Here is a 19,657-nt window from a genome sequence, read left to right on the forward strand (position 1 = left end):
TCTTAGAAGGAAACTTTGATGTGTGTATTTTGGTATTATTTACACAGTAAATTTTGAGTGCTGCATGTATTATGTAAATAGATCAAAAGATGCCTGAGTTCTCCACAAGATTGCAGTAATGCGCCTACCACTGCTGGGTAAACTCCACATGGGTAAACTCCCAGTACATACTGAATCACAACTTCTTGGGAAAAGTGTTAAGTCAAAATTTATACACATGGTAATAAATGAGTTCAGGCAGGGCCAGGGTCATATTTCTGTATCTCCCAAATGTCTGGGTTTTTATTTTTCGTTGCACATTTTTCAATTTTAGAGAAACTTTTTTTAACTACTCACATTACATCCTATCACATGATTATAAGACTATGTGAGTAATCTTCCTAAATACTTAAATAGATCACCCACCGCTAGTCTATCCCTGCCACCTGTAACAATCCTTCTACTTTTCACTTCAATTGTAGAAAAATCAAATCTTCAAATTTGGAAATACTAAATGACTTAAAGTCTCCAAATATGCTATGCTATTCTAGGCGAGAATGTTTATATGTGTTTAGAATGTCCTGTAACCACGTACTACTCCTATCCGTCATCCAAGGGTTAGTTGCCACCTCTTTTTAAATCTTAATATTCTTCAGATTTCACTTCAAATGGTGTCACTTCTATGAAGCCTTCCTTTCTTTCCCTAAAAGATTTAAATGCATGTTTTCCGATGATGCCATGGAAAACAGGTATTTTGGTAATTACATTACATTTTCTTGTTTTTCCTAGTCAACTGTAAACTCACTGAGGGTAGGGGCCACATCCTGTCAAGTTTTAATAGGAATTCATAGTGCTATCCTCAACAGACAGTATTAATTTTAATAGTGTTTGATAAATTAATCAGTGGTTGAAATTATAGGTAGGCAAGAAGTATAGAGGATTTGTTTTCATGCTAGAGGTTCTCAGAGACATAAACTGTATCTGCCACACAACAGCCATCACAGGTTCTATTCTGATTGCATTTCCAACATGGTACATGATGCTATCGTAAAGGAGGGGATACAGCATCCTTAAGAAGTAGACCTTTGGTGAACACCAAACACGAGACTAATACTTGGAGGCAGAAACTGCTGGGTTTGAAAGACCCAGAGGGCTGGGGTTATAGCTCAGTTGGTAGAGTGCTTGCCTCACTAGCACTAGGCCCTGGGTTCGATCCCCAGCTCTGCCAAAAAAAAAAAAAAAAAGAAAGACCCAGTTCAGAGGCATTCAAGTGCTGTGGATCAGGGATCATCGAGACCACAGGAATGTGTAACGATTCTATAATTTTGATGTTTTTCAATTTTGTCCATCTGTTTGCCTTTTATATTTCTTAACATTGACCAGTAACAAAAACTTAGAAGGGAAAGGACCCATGGAAAGTGAGAAGCCCGGAAACTGAGTCCCTTTCCAACAGACAACCTTGTGATGAGGTGCATTCCAAACACAAAAGGTATAGGCAGACTTCCTAGCTAGGTAACAAAAGCATACCAAGAGCCTGGAACCTGCAGCAGAATCAAACAGGAAGTCACAAGGAAGTTGGTGTCTAAGAGAGGGCCTCTTGTCCCCATTAGGTCTGGCTCAGGAAAGGTATTGTGAATCTTGTGAATAAGACAGACTTCAGTTTAAATTCACTTAACTTCCCTAAAGCTATGTCCACACTAGTAAAAGGACCTTCTTTGCAGGATTAGGGAAAAGAAATGTTAGTTTTTTCGCATGGTATTTGCTTAATGTAAGAACATATTAGGTATTTGTTGGTGAGGTATAAAATAGGTATATATCATGTAATTTCTAGTTGCAATAGTAATATTTACTCTTCTTTTATCATAATTAACTTAAAACTAGAAAAGAATAGATACAGATACAGGCATAGGCATACATATACACATCCTGACACACATTATAGTGTATATAATAGCTATGAGCCCCAGTATGTTATTCAGATAAAAATGAAGCCATTTTGATTATAGCAGGGATTGGACCAGAGTTCCACTAGTTGACCTTCTCTTGTCTCTCTCACATGATGTGCTCCTGAGGTTTCAGAGAAGAACCTTAGGACTCATGGGGTCATGGTTCAAAACCATCACAGAAAGCAATACATAGTATTTCTGAGGAGAGGGAAAAAACACGATTTAAGTGATCCTTTCAAATGATTAGCTGGTCAGTAGTTTAAGAGAAGGATGGAAGATGAATCTATTGATGGCAAGAAGACCATCTGGACGCCATGACATTTTCCTGGCATGTGAAGAGGAGGGATGACATTGCGAGTTGAAATTGGATGATATTTTTAGAAAGGCAGGTTGGTGAGAGACATGGTATAAGGCTAGTTTAATTTTTTTTCTGAACCTGAAATTGGAACCATACATGGTCTTTCTTTTTTTTTTTTTTTTTTTTGGGGGGGTGCTGGGGTTCGAACCCAGGGCCTTGTGCTTACAAGGCAAGCACTCTACCGACTGAGCTATCTCCCCAGCCCCCATACATGGTCTTTCTAAAGACTTGTGTGCCTCATATAAACAAAGGATATGGAATCAGAAATTGGAAAGAACATTACATTTCTGCATTTCTGATACATTTTATGGTACATAGGAAAACAGAAAGAATTTTAAACATTCTGAAAATCTGGGACATAGGATCATCAAACATAGAGGATAAAAGAGAGGCTAAGACTTCTATCCTGGGAGACTGGAAACCCAGTAACTGAACTGAGAGAAAGAGAGTCTTGGATATGAAGAATTTGAGGTAATGGCAGGATGTAGTGCAAAAGAAAAGAAGCCTATAAGCAACCAGAATTACAAAATAGAAAAAAGAACAAATACATCTCTATAAATAATTTTAAAGGAATCAACAAATTATAAACAATTTCTTGCAATTCTAGCTCAATGTCTTTTAGAAAGTCAGAAATGCCTTCTTACTGTAGTATGGAAATTACAAAACTTGGATGGCACCTGGCTTTATGAAGAATGAGGCAACTATTGGGAATACATTGTTATAAAACAAGAATTGGAAAGGTCACTTCATAAATGAAATATGCCGGTTGCCAGTGAAAAATTACTTACTAAAGAATGGACAATCCACAAGTCCTGGAAAGGTCAAAAAGACTGCCAAGCTCTGGTAGGAGAGACTAAAAAATAAACACAAAATGAATGAACGTTGTTCTCTGGGGTAAGTACTGACAAATATATTCAAGCAGAAAACTCACAAAAGAAAAGTGTTTCCTTATAGAAAAAGAATGTAACTGATAGAAACCATGTTGCTATAACATGGTTTAATTCCATTTTGTTTCAGAAAAGAGATAAACCAAAAAGTTATGTCTTTCTTTTCATATTTCTCTTTGAATCCTTAATGTGATCCTTTTAATAAACCTTACTTCAAGGATGTGAAATACCTGCAGAGAAGTAAGACCAAAACTGAAGAATCAGATTATTCTGACATCCTTCTAACATTAGACTGAAGATCCTCAAGGCCATATTGGATGACCTGGAAAATCTCACAGTGAATACATCTCTGCAATCATCAAACTAGCTGTTTCAGTAAACAACATATTAACTGAGTAGCCATGTTCAATTTAAAGATATTTTCTACAAAAACAGGCTTTTAAAAGGTGCTGTTCTTCAGAATGAACATTCTATATTCTGGTGGAATAACCTAGAAAAATTCACACATAAGAATTATAATTGTATAAATAAAAAAATCAACTTTTAGGTAATCATGTTAAATAAGAAAAAGTATACACAAATATTTATATGAATAGGAATTTATAAAAGCTCTACTTATAGTAGCACAATGTAAATATTTCAATGTCTAACAATAAGGGAACCAATTAAAATACCTTGGGACAGTTTTGTAATTAAATATAAAGCAGTCATTAAAATCATCCTTTTAGAATGAAATGATATATGTTAATATTTATAGTGTCTACTGTATATATTATATTTGACATATTGAATATTTTGTTGTAAATCTTTGTGTATATATGCATGTTTATATGTACATTGAAGAGAGTGGAAGAACATATAAGAAAGTAATAACAATAATAGTAAAAATAATTTCTGTGTGGTTAAATGTTCCTTAATTTGGGAGAGAATCAGATATGCCTTAGAGAGCATATTGAAAGCTTTAAATTCCTGCAAGGTGAAAAAAATTTACCTGAATTGTCAATGTCTTTACATGACCTATAGACTGGCCATGAACTCCACCTAGCATGAGCCTTTTGAGAATAATAGTATTATGAAGATTTTTATTTTAGTTTCTGACATTAAAAACAGTTTTATTGGAATGTTCTATTTTCTTATCAAAAATCAATCAAAAATGATGTTTTTAAAGACTATGGTTGCATTTTACAAATGCTAAAATGCTTGGAAGTAATTTCTCCAGCTATTTCACAGTGCAAGCCAGCAAATTATTGTATCTCTTATTTTATATATGGGGAAATTAAGGAAGAGAGCAATTTTCCGATTTATTCAAGGACATCCACACTGTTAATGGGATTATAACATACTGCTTTCTAGGCTCTGATTAGCCTACAGAGTTGCAGTAACTACAAAATGTTAGAGTTACAAACATAATTTCAACATTTCTAAAACTATGTTTTAAACTTTAATCTTCAGTTCTTTGAGGATAATAATTCTCTGCTGGAGAAAGTCTTTGTAAAGTATATAGAAGAGTGGATATGTGTATATATATATATATATATATACATATATATATATACATACACACACACATATATATGTGTGTGTGTATAAAGAATTGTTTCAGTTGAAAGCCTATTTAAAATTTAGAAATCAAAAACTGAAAAAAACTCTTAATTTTTTACTTTCAAAAAAAATAAGTGCAGAGTCATCTTCCCTTCTTTGTTTTGATTTAAAACAAATTGTATGACCCATATGTCTTATGAAATTTTGAATCACAATCATTTAAAATTTCTTAACAACATCAAAACAATTGGGATTATGTTGTCTCCGCTGATTGGTCCTTGCTCTAGGATCAAAAGTAACCACACAGGTGTGGCCTGCAACCAGGGCCAGCCATGTTCCAGGTAAGGACCTGGGGCTGCTACATCTGGGAACACTTATCTCTTCTTGCTAGTACAGAATCCTGGCTCATCTCCTCACCAAAACCAGAAAGACTCTCATTCTCTTCTTTTTATCTTCCAATTCATTATATGAGGAATGCATGATGATAAAATCCAGAGGAAAATGTAGTCTGAAAATCTCCATCAATTATAAAGACTTCAAGAATTTGGAACTCCATGGGGGAGTTCACCTTATTTCTTCTTGTTCTCCAAAAAGCACGAAGAAACTATCATCTCAGAAAATATCTTTCATTTTCCCCTGAGTGTCTAGAAAAAATCATCTGTCTGTAGAGAAATACATTATATCTCATACTGAAAGTTATATTTAATCAGATTTAGATGCACCAATAAGAAAAAAATCCTTCTTTCCATTCCTTCTGGCCAATGCTAGGCAGAATTTCAAAGAAACTGGAGACAAATCTCACCAGTTCTTCCTTCACAGCTTCCTCCATTCTATCTGGAGACTCTACTCCTCTTTTTAGTCTTTACTCTAAAATCCAGTAGTCTTCAAATATTCAAGGATTGCATTTGCTCTTCATTTATTCAGCAATTTTTATTGAGTGATCACTGTAACCTCACACGGTAAAATGATTGAGGGATCTCTCTGAGGTCAATTTTATAGGGGCACTAACTTCATTCATGAGGGTTTGGCTCTCATGACCAAATTATCTCCCAAAGGCTTCACCAACTAATACTTCAGATTTGGGGACTTCAGCTTGTGAACTGGGGAAGATACCAACATTCAGACCATAACAGTTTTGTGTGCCAGGTATTGAAATACAAAAACATCTAACTTCTACTGAAAATGCCTATATTCGTACATTCCATTTTTAAAATAAATGCTGCCAGAAAAAACATCTGTTCAGTAAAGTAGTAATAACCAATGGTGGTATATTACCATAGGAGGGAAGCTTATTTCAGGATGAGGAATAGGCACTTTCTAGGTTCTAAGAATCCACTAATTCCCTAAGTGCCAGAAAGTAAACTATTTTCAATACTTATTAAATATCTGAGATGTATAAGGATTGCAGTTCACTGAAACTTAAACTCCTTCAGTTAAGGAAGCACCTTTTCTTTTAGAGATGAACTATCAGAGTATCTGACTCTACTAGGGTTGCAGGACCTGAAAGATGAACTGAATTTTAACTGAAGGCCTTTTGCTAAATAACATGAGATATACAGAAATATTACTCTTCTAGAGGAATTTAAGTTCACTCTCTATATTTGCCATTTTCAAACACAATAAAAGTGGGCTGTGGAGATAGCTCAGTTGGTAGAGTGCTCGCAAAAAAAAAAAAAAAAAAAAGAGTGAAAAAAATCTATCCTTCAGTAGTTTGCAAAGGAGAAAAGAATCAACAAAAGCACGGAGATTTTAATTTTGAGATTTGTTTAGCAAATAGGAAGCAATCAAGTTAGAATTGGAATGTTTTTTGTAAAAGCGTTAAAGAGATAAGGGTGGAAAAGTAGGAAGGATTATGTGTTAAAATTTTGATTTAAAATTTATATAATATTCATGAATATGTTGTGAGTTATGATAAGAGTTGATAGATTTTATGCTATTAAAATAAAAACTATTCTGGGGAAATGAGAACTATAGAACCAAAAGCTTATAAAAGACAGGAGAAAATGGGTTCTTCTTTTCCTCAATTTAAGATTCAGGCAAATAAGCTTTCTATTTAAGAATAACTGCCGAGATTTTCAAATATCAAAAATAGATTTATTTGTAGATTAAAAAATAAAAATCAGAGTAATTCTTGAATAACTTTTTTTGATGTTTTAATTAGTTGAAAATAATAATTCTTTGACAGTATTGAAGGTTCTATGTCATGTTAAATGACCTAGAGAAAAACTTCAAAATCATTCCAACATTATATATTACAATTTCCACTGTCAATTTTTTTCTATTGTACTGAATAAATTACAGAAGTCAAAAAAGCTTTTGGCTTTGTGAGAAAATGTAGGCGAGACACTAAAGGAAGAACGTAGGAGGGAATGTCTACTAGAGAGAAAATTAAATCCCCAAAGAGTGAAAGAATTTATATTTCTAAGGCACTTTGCTTCTTGTTATGTAGTAGCTCAAACACTAAAAATAAACCTGTTTGGAAGGGGTAAAGTCTTTCTTGCACCCTGGCACTTATGATTCATAGAATCCATAAAACAGAATTTCACCCTACCCCCCATCCCTAGTTTTAAAGTCTTCTCACCCTCTAATCATTTCCTAAAAGGCCTCTTGACATATGGTCTTACGAATGAATGGACTAGATCTTCATTTAAATCAGTAAGATTTCTGAGGCCTTGTAGTCACTTGACTTGTGTTTATAGCAGACTCTGGAGAAATTATTGTATCTTTTCAGAGTAAAAGAGATAGTTTTTACTGTTAAAAGCTGAGTCTTTCAATCTACTTTTCTAAATGCCCTAATGAAAAGAGAGAGCAAGCCATAGAGATAAGATGCGATACATTTTAAGGTCAGTTTTGAAGGGAGCCATTCCCACCCAATACATTGTCCAAGTTGTTTCTAAATCTCTTTTCCTTGATGAATCTTCCTTTGCTTTGTGGTGATTTAGAGTAATTCATCAAACAGCTAAAAGGACTCCTTAGGTAACTCCAAAGATAAGGTTTTAAAGCTAAATGGCTCAATCTCCCAACTCAAAATAGGCATATCTGAAGTCTAACACCTGTACTCACAAAAGGTGCTTCCTGCCTCAGAAGACAGCCTACTGCTCAAAATGGGCAACTCTATCAACTGTTATTTCATATATTAAATTAAAAGCTGCCTTCCTACCTCCATATTTATACATATTATATCCACTCACTTTTTCCTTATGATATCTCCTCTAATATTTAATATTAACTCTCCTGGATGTTATTAAACCTCTCTCCTCTGAAATTCCAAGTAACTTAGACCACAGATTCTGCAGGTAGACCACCTGGATTCAAGTTTTAATCCCATTATATTCCAGGTGTGATCTGAGGCAAGCCTGAGTTTCAGTTTTCTAATTTGCAATGTGATGATATGAAAACACCTTTTTCACAACACTGTTGAAAAAATTAAACCAGACTGTGCAGGAAATGACTGTACCATACATAGTAAGCATGCAATGAATAACTTCACATATCCCTTACAGTTTTCTGACTAGCAAATATTTCCTTATCTGGATATACTCATGTCTGTCAAACTCTCTCTCAATTCATGGTGTTAAGACTTGAAGAAAAGAAGGATCAGCAAAATGTAAGCAGAGTTACATTTAAAATTAAGTCCCATTATTATTAATTTCAGAATCAATGAGGTCCATGTTAATACAGAAAATTTGATTTTCTTGAGGACAATGTCTTATACATTTTTGCATTCCTAACATAGCATACAAAAACAGAGTTATCAAATAAAAAGTTTTAACACACTTTTCTGAAAAGGGCTAGATAGCAAATATTTTAGGCTTTGCAGGCTATATGGTTTTCTATTGCAAATACTCAGTTCTGTTGTAGTACAAAGTAGCGACAGACAGTTTATAAATGAATGAGTATGGCTGTATTCCAATAAAAATCTATGGATACTGAAATTTGGATTTTATATAATTTTTATATGTCATGAAATATCCTGTTTTGTGTTTTTTCCCAACCATTTCAAAACATAAAAGCCATTCTTAATTTGTAGCTGTCTAGGAGCACAGCAAGCTATATTTGACCCCAATGACCATTATTTGCCTATCTGTTCTCTAAGATGAGAGAAGATAGATCCATATTCATCTGCATTAAAAAAAAAGAAATGAAAGGAATACTGTTTTATTGAACAGACTGGAGGAAGTAGGAGAAGCAAAGCAAAGGGTGAAGACTGATCCAAGGCAGACCTTTAACAGGACAATTGGAAATGGGAAATCTCTTTGAAAGGGATTAACACAGAGGTTATCCTTGTACAAGTGCTATTAATTTTCAACCATTGGTCTTTCTCAGAGATGACATTGCTTCTTTGCCATCCAACTGATTGGCAGATGGTAGTACTATTTAGTAACTAAGAATTTGGAAACTGGACTCTTCAGTCTGTTACTGTTAATGTTATCTTAGGTAATTTAGTTAACTTTCTAAATGTCCTCACCTGTAAAATGGCCAAGAGTACTATAGCCTACCAATGGAATTGCAATATGATTAAATAAAATGTGTCATTTACAGCACACTATTGTTCCTATAGTAAGGTTTTCATAAATGTTAACATTGTGAAAGAAACAAATGAACTAGAAAAACTTTTCATGAGCAGACATATGTTCATTTGCCTTTATTTATAAAGCAGCTAGTTATTCCTTCCAAGAATCCTATTGCATCTCCACCTCCTTTTGTCTAGTTCTTCAAGTGTAATTACTCAGTACAATAAATAGCATCATCTGGGGACTTGTTAGAAATTCAGATTCTCAGATCCCACCCCAAATCTAGTAAATGAGAAACTCTGGAGTTAGGACCCAGAAATATGTATTTTTAAAACCCTAGGAAACTATGCTGCATTCTAGAGGTTGAGAACTGATAATCTAGGTGAAATCTGATTAAACAAGGATATCCTCGAAGATATAAGTGCATAGAGACTTCTTGATAAATAATATGGTTTACTTTGATTCTCATAACAAACTTATTGTGAAGGTTATGAGAAGTTATTACTCCCAGACTTTAGGATAATTGTGACTCAATAATGGTCAGTGATTTGGGCAGGTGGCATAGTAAATAACCAAGTTCCTTTATCTGTCCACTATCTATATTTCCTTCTTCTTTACTAAGGGAATATAATTTTGGTTCAGAGAAACAATATGCAAAAACAATAACAGACATTTTCAAGATTTCCTTTTTTTGTGGTGGTGGGTACTGGGTATTGAACTCAGGGGTACTCTGCCACTGAGCTATATCCCTAGTCCTATTTTGTATTTTATTTAGAGACAGGGTCTCTGAGTTGCTTAGTGCCTTGCTTTTTGCTCAGGTTGGCTTTCAACTCCCGATACTCCTGCCTCAGCCTCCTGAGCCGATGGGATCACCAGCATGTGCCACCATGTCCAGCTTATTTAACTGTTTCTTTTTTATTTATTTATTTATTTATCTCACTATACTCTAAACTTGCTGAAGACTGGGGGGATTTGTTTTTTTCATCTCTGTTATCTCCAAAACCTACATGGTAAGAAGTGGGATATTGATACATGTTTTCCAAGAAAATAATTGGAAATTATTTGAGGGGTGACTGCAGTGATGCCAGTGAAAATATTTAACACCAGTTTAACTAATCAAACTAGTTAAAACAGCTGCCAGAGAGCATGCCATGCAGGTGACCACAAGGCTGAGTGTGTCAGCTCTGGATAGATAAATAGGCCAACACATGACACAGAACCTATGTACTTACATAATAATTCAGATCCTAAGGATAGATTCATGTATGACCTTTTATAGTGTATTTGTACATATAATTAGATAAATGATGCAAAGAATAAATTTATTATCATTTCAAGGAAACTCATCTTTCTGTCAAGAACAAGAGTAAGCTAGTGACTTTCTTCCAAAGTCAAGGCTTTCTAGTCTTCTGTTCATTATTATAAAATTGTTTTATGTATTTACTTCTTTTACAATATAAACGTACTAAAGGAAACATTCTGGTGTATTGCCAGTTGACAAATTTATTGAGTTCTTGACTTTTTAAGTTATGATTTACTCATTTTCAGAGAGGTACCCAGAGGACTTAAGACACAAATACATTATTAATTCTTACTATTAATAGCAACAATTATAAATTTTGCATATTTTAATCAATGCTAAAGTATGACCCTATGTAGTAAATGACGTATTATATTTTTATTTTCAAGCATCTATTTTCCATTTTATATTCATTCCCCTGCATTTAGGTTTCCCATTCAATTTGAGAGTTCTAAGCTGTGAAACTACCCAATTCCTTCCCAACCCAATAAAAAGTTGCCTGTGTACTATACAGGGTAGGCAGCTTATCTATCACCTGGGCCCTTTTCCTCATTTGGAACAGAATTCTAATTTTGTTCAAATATACACTGTTCCTGAAATTTAACTCAGGAGAAGCTGGCCCCACTCACTCTAAGGAACGTATGCTGATTAACTGAAGTCAGTTGGCATATGATATTCCCTTAGCAACAGAGACTGATCTGGAAGAGAACAGAAAATCTAAAGGGTTCAGTTACATTAAATAAATGGATCTGATTATCTTTCTTTCTCTCTCTTTCACTGGATATGGACAGGGCAACGTTTTGCCTGAATTGCTATAGGTAGCCATCTTGAAACCATGAGGGCATCAAGCCTAAGGTCATAGCTTTCTGTACAAACAAGGCAGAAAAAAGAGGTGGCAAGTTATCTTTAATGATTCTTCTGAGCTTTTGACTTCACTAATGCAGAAAATTAACTCCTAACTCTAGACCCCTTGTTATGTGAGAGAAAGATTCTTCTTTTTGTAAAAGCCAGTTTGAAGTGTTTTCCTTTGTAAAAAAGCATTCTAACATATATACTCATGCCCTGACCTTGGAAATCCTGATATTCCTCAATTCATGTTAGTTGCCAGACCCCCTGTTCTTGTTCAAATGGTGAAAAACTAAAATAATTAGGAAAATCAAATGTTACATGTTTTTCCTGTACACATGAATGGCAGGAATCCATAAGATAACATCAGTTTGATCCATAGTTGTTGACAGATTATAATCAGTGGTGCACTGCTCCTAAAATCATGTATTTACCTATTAATAAAGGTTTTGAAAAGGTCATGCCTTAATCCATACATTATTCAGGAAATTCCTGATAAATTCTGTTAAAGTAGGGAGAATTTCATGGTGGGGATCTCTATCATTTACTCTGTCAAGGATTTGTTAAGAGTTTAATCTCTCTTTAAATGTCAATGTCTGAAGGCTAAGATCCATTTAAATACTCTTATGTAGGGACTGAAGAATTATGCAGCAACTGTCATAACTAATCTAAATCTTGAGTCTGGCCTATAGGGAGAAAAGGGGTTTTATCAGTACTCTTCCCTTCCTGAACTTTAAAATCTCAACATATTAGGGTGCATATGGAAAAAAAATATATAGCTTTTATTTGCTAAGGACACTAAAAATGCACTTCAAAATTACCTACTTTCTATAGGGTCTCCTTCCGAATACATGACCTTCTTATTATAGAAACACTGAACAAGAAGTTTGAAAACCTGGTTTTGGTCCTGGGTATGCACACAATTTTATGTATACTTGTGAAATCTTGAAAGAGGCTGACCTCAAATCTCTGCCTTAGTTTCCCTAACTAGTAGTACATCTTGGCATACCGACCTTTTAAATTCTTTAGGAACTATAGGCATAGTGTCAAAAACTTAGAAGGTTTTCAAGGATCTAGAAAAATTTTATAAACCTTGTATTGATTTAAAATTCAAAAAGGAACCCGTAAAGCCTAAAAATTCTAAATATTTAACTGGCTATAAATCATACCATTATATCAAGTAATGAACTGCAATTCTAAAGGCTAAAATGAATAATTTATTTCTACAAATTACATTTACTGGAATTATTTCAAACAACATATACCAAAATATTCTTCTCACATAGAGATTTAATATAAGATATAGTCTAAAATATGCAAAAACAACTCTCTAGAGCCTTCCCAGGACTTAAATGGCCCTGGTGGCAGGTATTACCAAGAGTAACACCCATCTTCTATCCATAAAACACTTGATAACTCTTACTTTTTTTGGGGGGGGAGCATTCTCTTTTTAATTTATTTTATTTTATATTTTCTAATTACTTATACATGACAGTAGAATACACTTGTACATTTTGATAGATCATACATAAAAGGAATGTAATCTCTGTGAACATATTTTAATAATGGATATGACATTTTTGTTGATTAAGGTGCTGGTTTTGTGGATATGTACATATGCCAGAAAATAAAAATATATACTTAAGATATATACAGGTTAATATGTGCTAATTAAATCTTCATAAGTCTGTAAAAATTGGGATAACTCTTACTTCTGTGAGAACGATTCTGAAGCTTGGAACACTGGGAGAATCCTCCCCACATGGAGGCCTATTACCAAAGGGACTCTTGCTGCCATTCCCTTAGCTGGTATGAGAGACCTTCCATATCACTTAAGATATTCCATGTCCTCCTGAAACCCTAACCCTCAAGGATGCCCAGAAACCAGTGATAAACCCCAAACAGGACTCTTATTCTTACCCCCAAACAATTTAGGCAACAGTTAGAACACATGAGGTTATTAGCTTCTGACCACAACCATTAGCCTTCCTTCACCCACTATATGCAGCAGTGAAGCTCCTATTTCTGGGGAAAAGTATCCAAGGTTCTCTACAGATTGACCCTTATTAACCTATCTAGCCATGTTTGCTCTGATTCCATGTGAACTGCTTTTTGCTCTAGTTGCTTTATTTATATTGACTACCTGGACTTCTCCATGCCACTTGATATGGTCCTTCCTTTGGTAGTTGACCCTCTCCTACTTTCTTGGCTTTGCCTGTTGGAACTTTCCCAGACCTATTTGGGTTGGAACATATGCCCTTCCTTTGTCCTCTCAGAGATCTGGTCTTAGCTCTGTCCCAGCTTCACCACATAGTTTTGTCAGGAACTCCCCTCCGGAATATGAGCTTTTGCAGAGCATAGCTTCTGTCTAATGCACCTATATTATCAGCATCTAGTATACTGCCTGCATATATGTATTTAGAAATTTAGAATACATTGGCTGAATTATTGAGCCATGGGCCCTATGTTCTCTGTTGAATTACTGTGAGAAAGAACTGAGCTAAGAACTTTAAAAAGCGTTATCATTTTTCTCTATATTTGTATAAAATGAGAAAGCTCATGTTTTTAGATAGATTAACTCAGCAGGAAAAAAACCGAATTTATGTGGCATAACTTAGAAAACTTATAAAAGACTACACACTCATCTCCCTGAGGTTGAGACCTGTGAGGGAAGGTCATGGCAGTTCATGAAACCCAAACAACACTGAGGAGCCCCAGGAAGCAGTTTTGAGTAACTTAAAGCACATCTGGTTGTGTAACTGTGTGGGTATAGACCTGCTGCACATCCAGCTCAGAAGAACCCATTTATATGTTTTGAGCTCTGATATGAGTTCTATAGACTCCAATGTCCCAAGTTCTGGGGGATGACTCACATTTTCTGTTTTGCCTGTAAAACAGTATAAAATATTTTTTAAAAGTCCTATAATGCTTCCAAAAATGAAAACTTATAAAGAAGCCAAATATAGCAACATTTAAACATGTATAAGTCTTTCTACCTTAAAAATAAAAGAAGTTCCCTTGCCTCCCACATCCTCACTCAGTTACTGCCCTGTGCCTCTTTCCCTTCATAACCCAAACTTTGAAATGGTTGTCAATATTCATTGTTTTCATTTCCTCACCTCCCACTCATCTTTCACTCTGCTCAGGCTGCCACCCCCTCACTCCACCCAAAGAGCTCTCATTAAATTCACCAGCGGCTTTCCTGGCACCAAATTCAATAGGTGGTTTAGACCTCATTTTACCTCTCCTCTAAGTATCACTTTATATTTTTGACAACTCCTTTTCTTCTTTTTAACACTTTCCACATTTCTACATTTTACTTTCCACAATGTCATTCTATCTTGGCTTTAATCCTATTTATCTTGCCACTAAAGTTTTCTACCTTGTAGGCTCTTACACTTCTATCCACCCATTAAGTGTTGACCCAATCATTTTCACTCTATATTTTCTCACCAGGAAATTTCACAAACCTATAGCTTCAATTACTACCTCAAATGACTCCCTCATTCCCACCAGAAACTGACAGCCCTCTAATATTCACTAATGCAGTAAATACCTCTGTCTCTTCAGTATACAAACAAAAATTCAGGAGTTCCCTTAACCCTTATATCGCATTCTACATATTCTCTTATAATACCTCAAGTTCCTCACCTTACTCCATGTCTCAGTTATCATTTAGTCCAAGCTATCATTATTTCTCATGTAAACTACCCCAATGGTCTAATTGCATCCTATGCTCACCTGGAGCCCGTGGGCAAAAAAAAAACTAGCAAAACACTCTTAATAGAATTAAGCAACATATAAAAATAATTATGTACCACAATCAAGTGGAGTTTATCTGAAAAATTCAAGGATGAGTCAATATTTTTAAAAATCAATTAATGTAATCCACATTAACAGGCTAAAGAACAAGTGCATTATCAATTGATGTACAAAGAAAATATGACAAGATAAAAAGAAAAACTATCCAAAATCAGGAATAAAGGGAAACTTCTAAAACAAGGAATATCATAGAAAAGTTATTCATAACATCATATTTTGTTTTGAAATACTGAATGTGAGCCCCCTAAGGTTGGGAACAGGCACAGATGTATATTTTCATCACTTTTATTCAACACAGTGCTGGAAGTTCTAGCCCATGCAATAGACAAGAACAAGAAATTAAAAAAGAGTATAGATGAGAAATAAATAAGAACTGTTAATATTTGTAGATGACATGATTGTCTATAGAGGACAATCCCAAATAATCTATATTTAAAAACAGCTACTGGCCAGGTACAGTGGCACACACTTGTAAACCTGGTGACTTGGGAGGCTGAGGCAGGAGAATTGCAAGTTATAGGACAGCCTCAGCAACTCAGCAAGGCCCTAGGCAATGTAGAGAGACCTTGTATCAAAATAAAAAATAAAATGGGCTGGGGATGTAGCTCAGATAAAGGACCTATGGTTCCACCCCCAATACCAAAAAAGAAAAAAAAAGATAAGAAATTAATTTCATAAAGATGTGGACACCAAAATAAAAAATACAGTTCCTTTTATAGTTGCTAAAAAGTGAAATACTTAGTACAAGTCTAACGAAACATGTGGAGGATGTCGATGCTGAAAACTACACAATACTGATGAAAGAAAATAACTATTAACTAAATGGAGAAGCAGCCATTTCATGGATGAGAAAACTTAACATAGCAATCTCTCCAAATTGATGTACAGACAATGCAATTACTACCAAAATTACAGCAAGAATTTTTGGTTTTGTAGATATAGGCAAAATTATTTTCAAAATTATATGGAAAGGCACAATGACCAGAGTAGCTGAAACAAACTGGAAAAAGTAGAATACCCACGGAAACACAATCTACCTGGTTTCAAAACTTAATAAATAGCTACAGTAATCAAGACTCTGTGACCTTAGTGAGAGGATAGTTACACAGATCAACAGAACAGAACAGAGAACTCAGAAATAGACCTACACAAATATATTCAGTTGATTTTTTTAAAAGGTACAGAATTGATCCAATGAAAGAAGGAATTCAAGGAGAAAAAAGACTTTTCAATAAATTGTGCTGGAAAAGTTAGATATCCATTAGCAAAAATAATTAACTAAACAAACCTCAACCTATATCTCATACCTTATATAAAATTAACTCCTAACAGATTATAGATTTATATGATAGAATATTCTAACACTTTTATTTTCCCAAATCTGTTAACACCTTGATTTTCCCAGCCTCCAGAATTGTGAGAAATACATGTTCATTATTTATAAATTTCCTCTTCTAAGGTATTTTAGCAGCAGTAATAGACCAAGACATTCCCACTAAGAAAATGCAAATTAAAAACCCGATGAGATACCACTACATACCTATTAAAATGGATAGAAAAAGAAGTAGTAACATCACAATGCTGGCAAGGATGCAAAGAAACGGCATCACTTGACATTGCTGGTAAGAATCTAAAGTGAAAACTGGAAATTTTTATAAAAAGCCAAAGTTTTAGTTTTTCAGCAGTTTCACTGAAAACTGAACATGCAACTACCACACAATGCAGTAATTGTACTCCTGGGCATTTATCCCAGAAAAAGAAAACTTATATTCATACAGAAACCTATACATGAATATTTATAGTAGCTTTTAATCATAATAGTCAGAACTGGAAATAGTCCAGGTGACCTTCAGTGGGTGGATGGTTTAAAAACTGCAATATCCATGCTGTGGAACACTATATAGCAATGAAAAGGAATGAACTATCGATTAGTACAATGACCTTGGTAAATCGTCAGACAATTATACTGAATGAAAAAAAATTCTCAAAGGTTCCATACACATATAATTCCATTCATATAGAAATCTTGATAAAATTATAAAAAGGGAGATCAGATTGTTTGCCCAAGATTAAGTATAGGATGGGGACAAAAATGAAGTGGGAAGGGTTATAAAAAGGCAACTTGAGGAATCTTTTTGGTGATGAAAATGTTCTATATCTTGACTGTCAATGTTAGTATTCTAGAGGAAATACTATACTATGGTTTTATAAGATAATACATTGGGGAAAACCGTGTAAAGGTTATATGGGATTTCTCTATATTATTTCTTTACATTGCATATGAATATACAATTATATCAAAATAATCTAAAATGTTGCTATGTAGTATATTTTTATATTTTGAAGTCTTCAGTAGCTTAAAATTATTCTTAAAACTAATTGGACTGCAAGCTGTTTTTGGTCTAGATTGTTTTCTCTAGTCTTATATCCTATCTTCTTTTCCCTTATTCTTTGTATTCTCACCATGCAAGCATCTAAGTTTTGAACCCATTCTCCATGCAGTGGGTACTGATTCCTGTATCTGGAATGTTCTTTTCCCTCCCTCCTCTCCAACATCTCATATAGTTAACTTACCATCTTTTCTGGAGCTACTCCTGTTTCCCTTTATTTCTCTAATCCTCAGGTCTAGTTAAATTCTATCAATGTTCTTTTAAAGATGTGTATGCCTTCCTTCAGAGGGCCTAAGTGAAGAACAGGCATTGGCTTCTGATACTGATTGGCATTTGTCTCCTCCATTAGAATATATATTCCATAAGCCGACATGTTCCCTGGTTCTAACTTCACATCCAGTAGCTTTTTAAATATATTATTAAAATAAAAAAAGGTATTCTTAAAATAAACATTGGGGTTCCTTCATTCTCCCTCCTTAGCATCTCCTGAGGTGTCTTATTAAACCATAGGTTCCATGAAATACAGTTTGTAAACTGACACTTTAGAGTCCCATCATGGGCTCACTATGGCAAAATCTAATGATTTAAAAACTGGCTTCGTTTTTGGTAAAAATTTGGGATAAGTTTGGGCCAGGGTTATTTTCTCTTAGCCCTAATACAAATGTGATCTTCAGTCTCTCTGTCTCCTGCTCTGCTTATCTCTATTGCTTACCCACATAGCATCATTTTGAATTTTCTAAAACAATCTGTATGGCATTTCCTCATTGAGTAGGATCTTCCCTGTGGCTCCAGAATTGTGGATCAATTCTTAAGGTGAGGAAAAATGGTGCTAAGCATACCACATCTAAGTACCTGACATCTAAGATATGGAGAGAAGCCAACGATCCAGCTGTAGTTAAGGCAAGTAATTATCTGCTGGGGTGACTTAGGCTGTTCACCACTCTCATCCTACCAGTTAAATCAAAGCATCATGTTGTATGAGTCCCCCATCATGCGTCAATTAAAAAAAGAAGAAGGAGAAAGAAAAATGCATGGGGAATATGGGAGGAAATTATCAGGGAGGAAAAGTGACTACCACAGAATCATTTGTAAATATTGGGAATTCACAGAGAAAGAACAAGCCTTGTGTTCCCCAGCTATAAGCTTGCTGAGCTTCAGAACCTCTATCTCTCTCAGTGGAGAGAGATTAAAGAGAAAATTATTAAGGCATGTAATATAAAGTCTTAGGGTATATGTAAGGGCATAGAGATAAATTCTTTCTAACTACAAGATGTCTTCTAGGAAACCCATGCTAGTGAGCATAGAAAGACCTGTGGTGGGATGCCTGTGAGAAGTGAATGAACACAATTCTCACTTTATTCCAATTTGAATTATGGTTCATCATTTGCTGATTGTATGGTCCTTGTCAATTTATTTAAGGATGACTAACTTCATTGTCTTCTATTAGATTTAGTAATGCCCATATCTTAGGGCAAAGATTAAAAGAGATAATATCTCTAAAGTTGTTTAGTCTCTGGCACATAATTGGTAGGTACTATTATTGGTAGTATGGAGGCTAAAACTGTGAACTTCAGAGGCATACAAACTTGTGTTAGAATCCCAGCTCCACCACTTACTACACTGTGTGACACTGGAAGAGTTTCCAAGCTTTCTAACCCTCAGTTGTTGCTAAGAGGATTGGTAAATCAATTAACAGTATTCAGCCATAGCTCTTACAATCTTGTAAAGAATTAAAGTCAGTTGTCTACATATTTGTTTCTCTGCACTGGATTCTAACCACTTAAATTCATGCACCTCATATATTTTCTTGTTGCCATTTCAACTCCATTGCTATTGTAATCAGCAACATCTTGAAATGCACAGAGTCACGTCCAAAGAGGTATTCAATGAATGTTAATGAATTTGAATTTTTGTTTTTAATCCTTGGAAACTTTGAGGGGATATCTTAAACATTTTGGATAGAAATAACAGAGCCCTATTTAAAGTAAATTAAGCAATTTTTAAAAAGCAACAGATTTATTGGAAGCTAATACATTATTTATGGAAGTTGAGGACAGGTAAGTCTTTCAAGGC

The 19,657-nt window shown here is 34.6% G+C and overlaps 1 protein-coding gene and 1 non-coding gene across 5 annotated transcripts in view; both read right to left on the reverse strand.

The window, feature by feature from the left end:
• Dlg2 (discs large MAGUK scaffold protein 2) overlaps nt 1-19,657 on the reverse strand; it is a 2,079,243-nt gene that overhangs the window by 1,401,165 nt on the left and 658,421 nt on the right. The window lies entirely within an intron of this gene.
• On the reverse strand, nt 2,409-2,483 carry Trnat-ugu (transfer RNA threonine (anticodon UGU)). The gene has a single exon. It is a non-coding gene; the product is annotated as a tRNA-Thr (tRNA).

The sequence above is a fragment of the Sciurus carolinensis genome, chromosome 11 (genome assembly GCF_902686445.1).
Source record: "Sciurus carolinensis chromosome 11, mSciCar1.2, whole genome shotgun sequence".
Taxonomy (NCBI): Eukaryota; Metazoa; Chordata; class Mammalia; order Rodentia; family Sciuridae; genus Sciurus; species Sciurus carolinensis.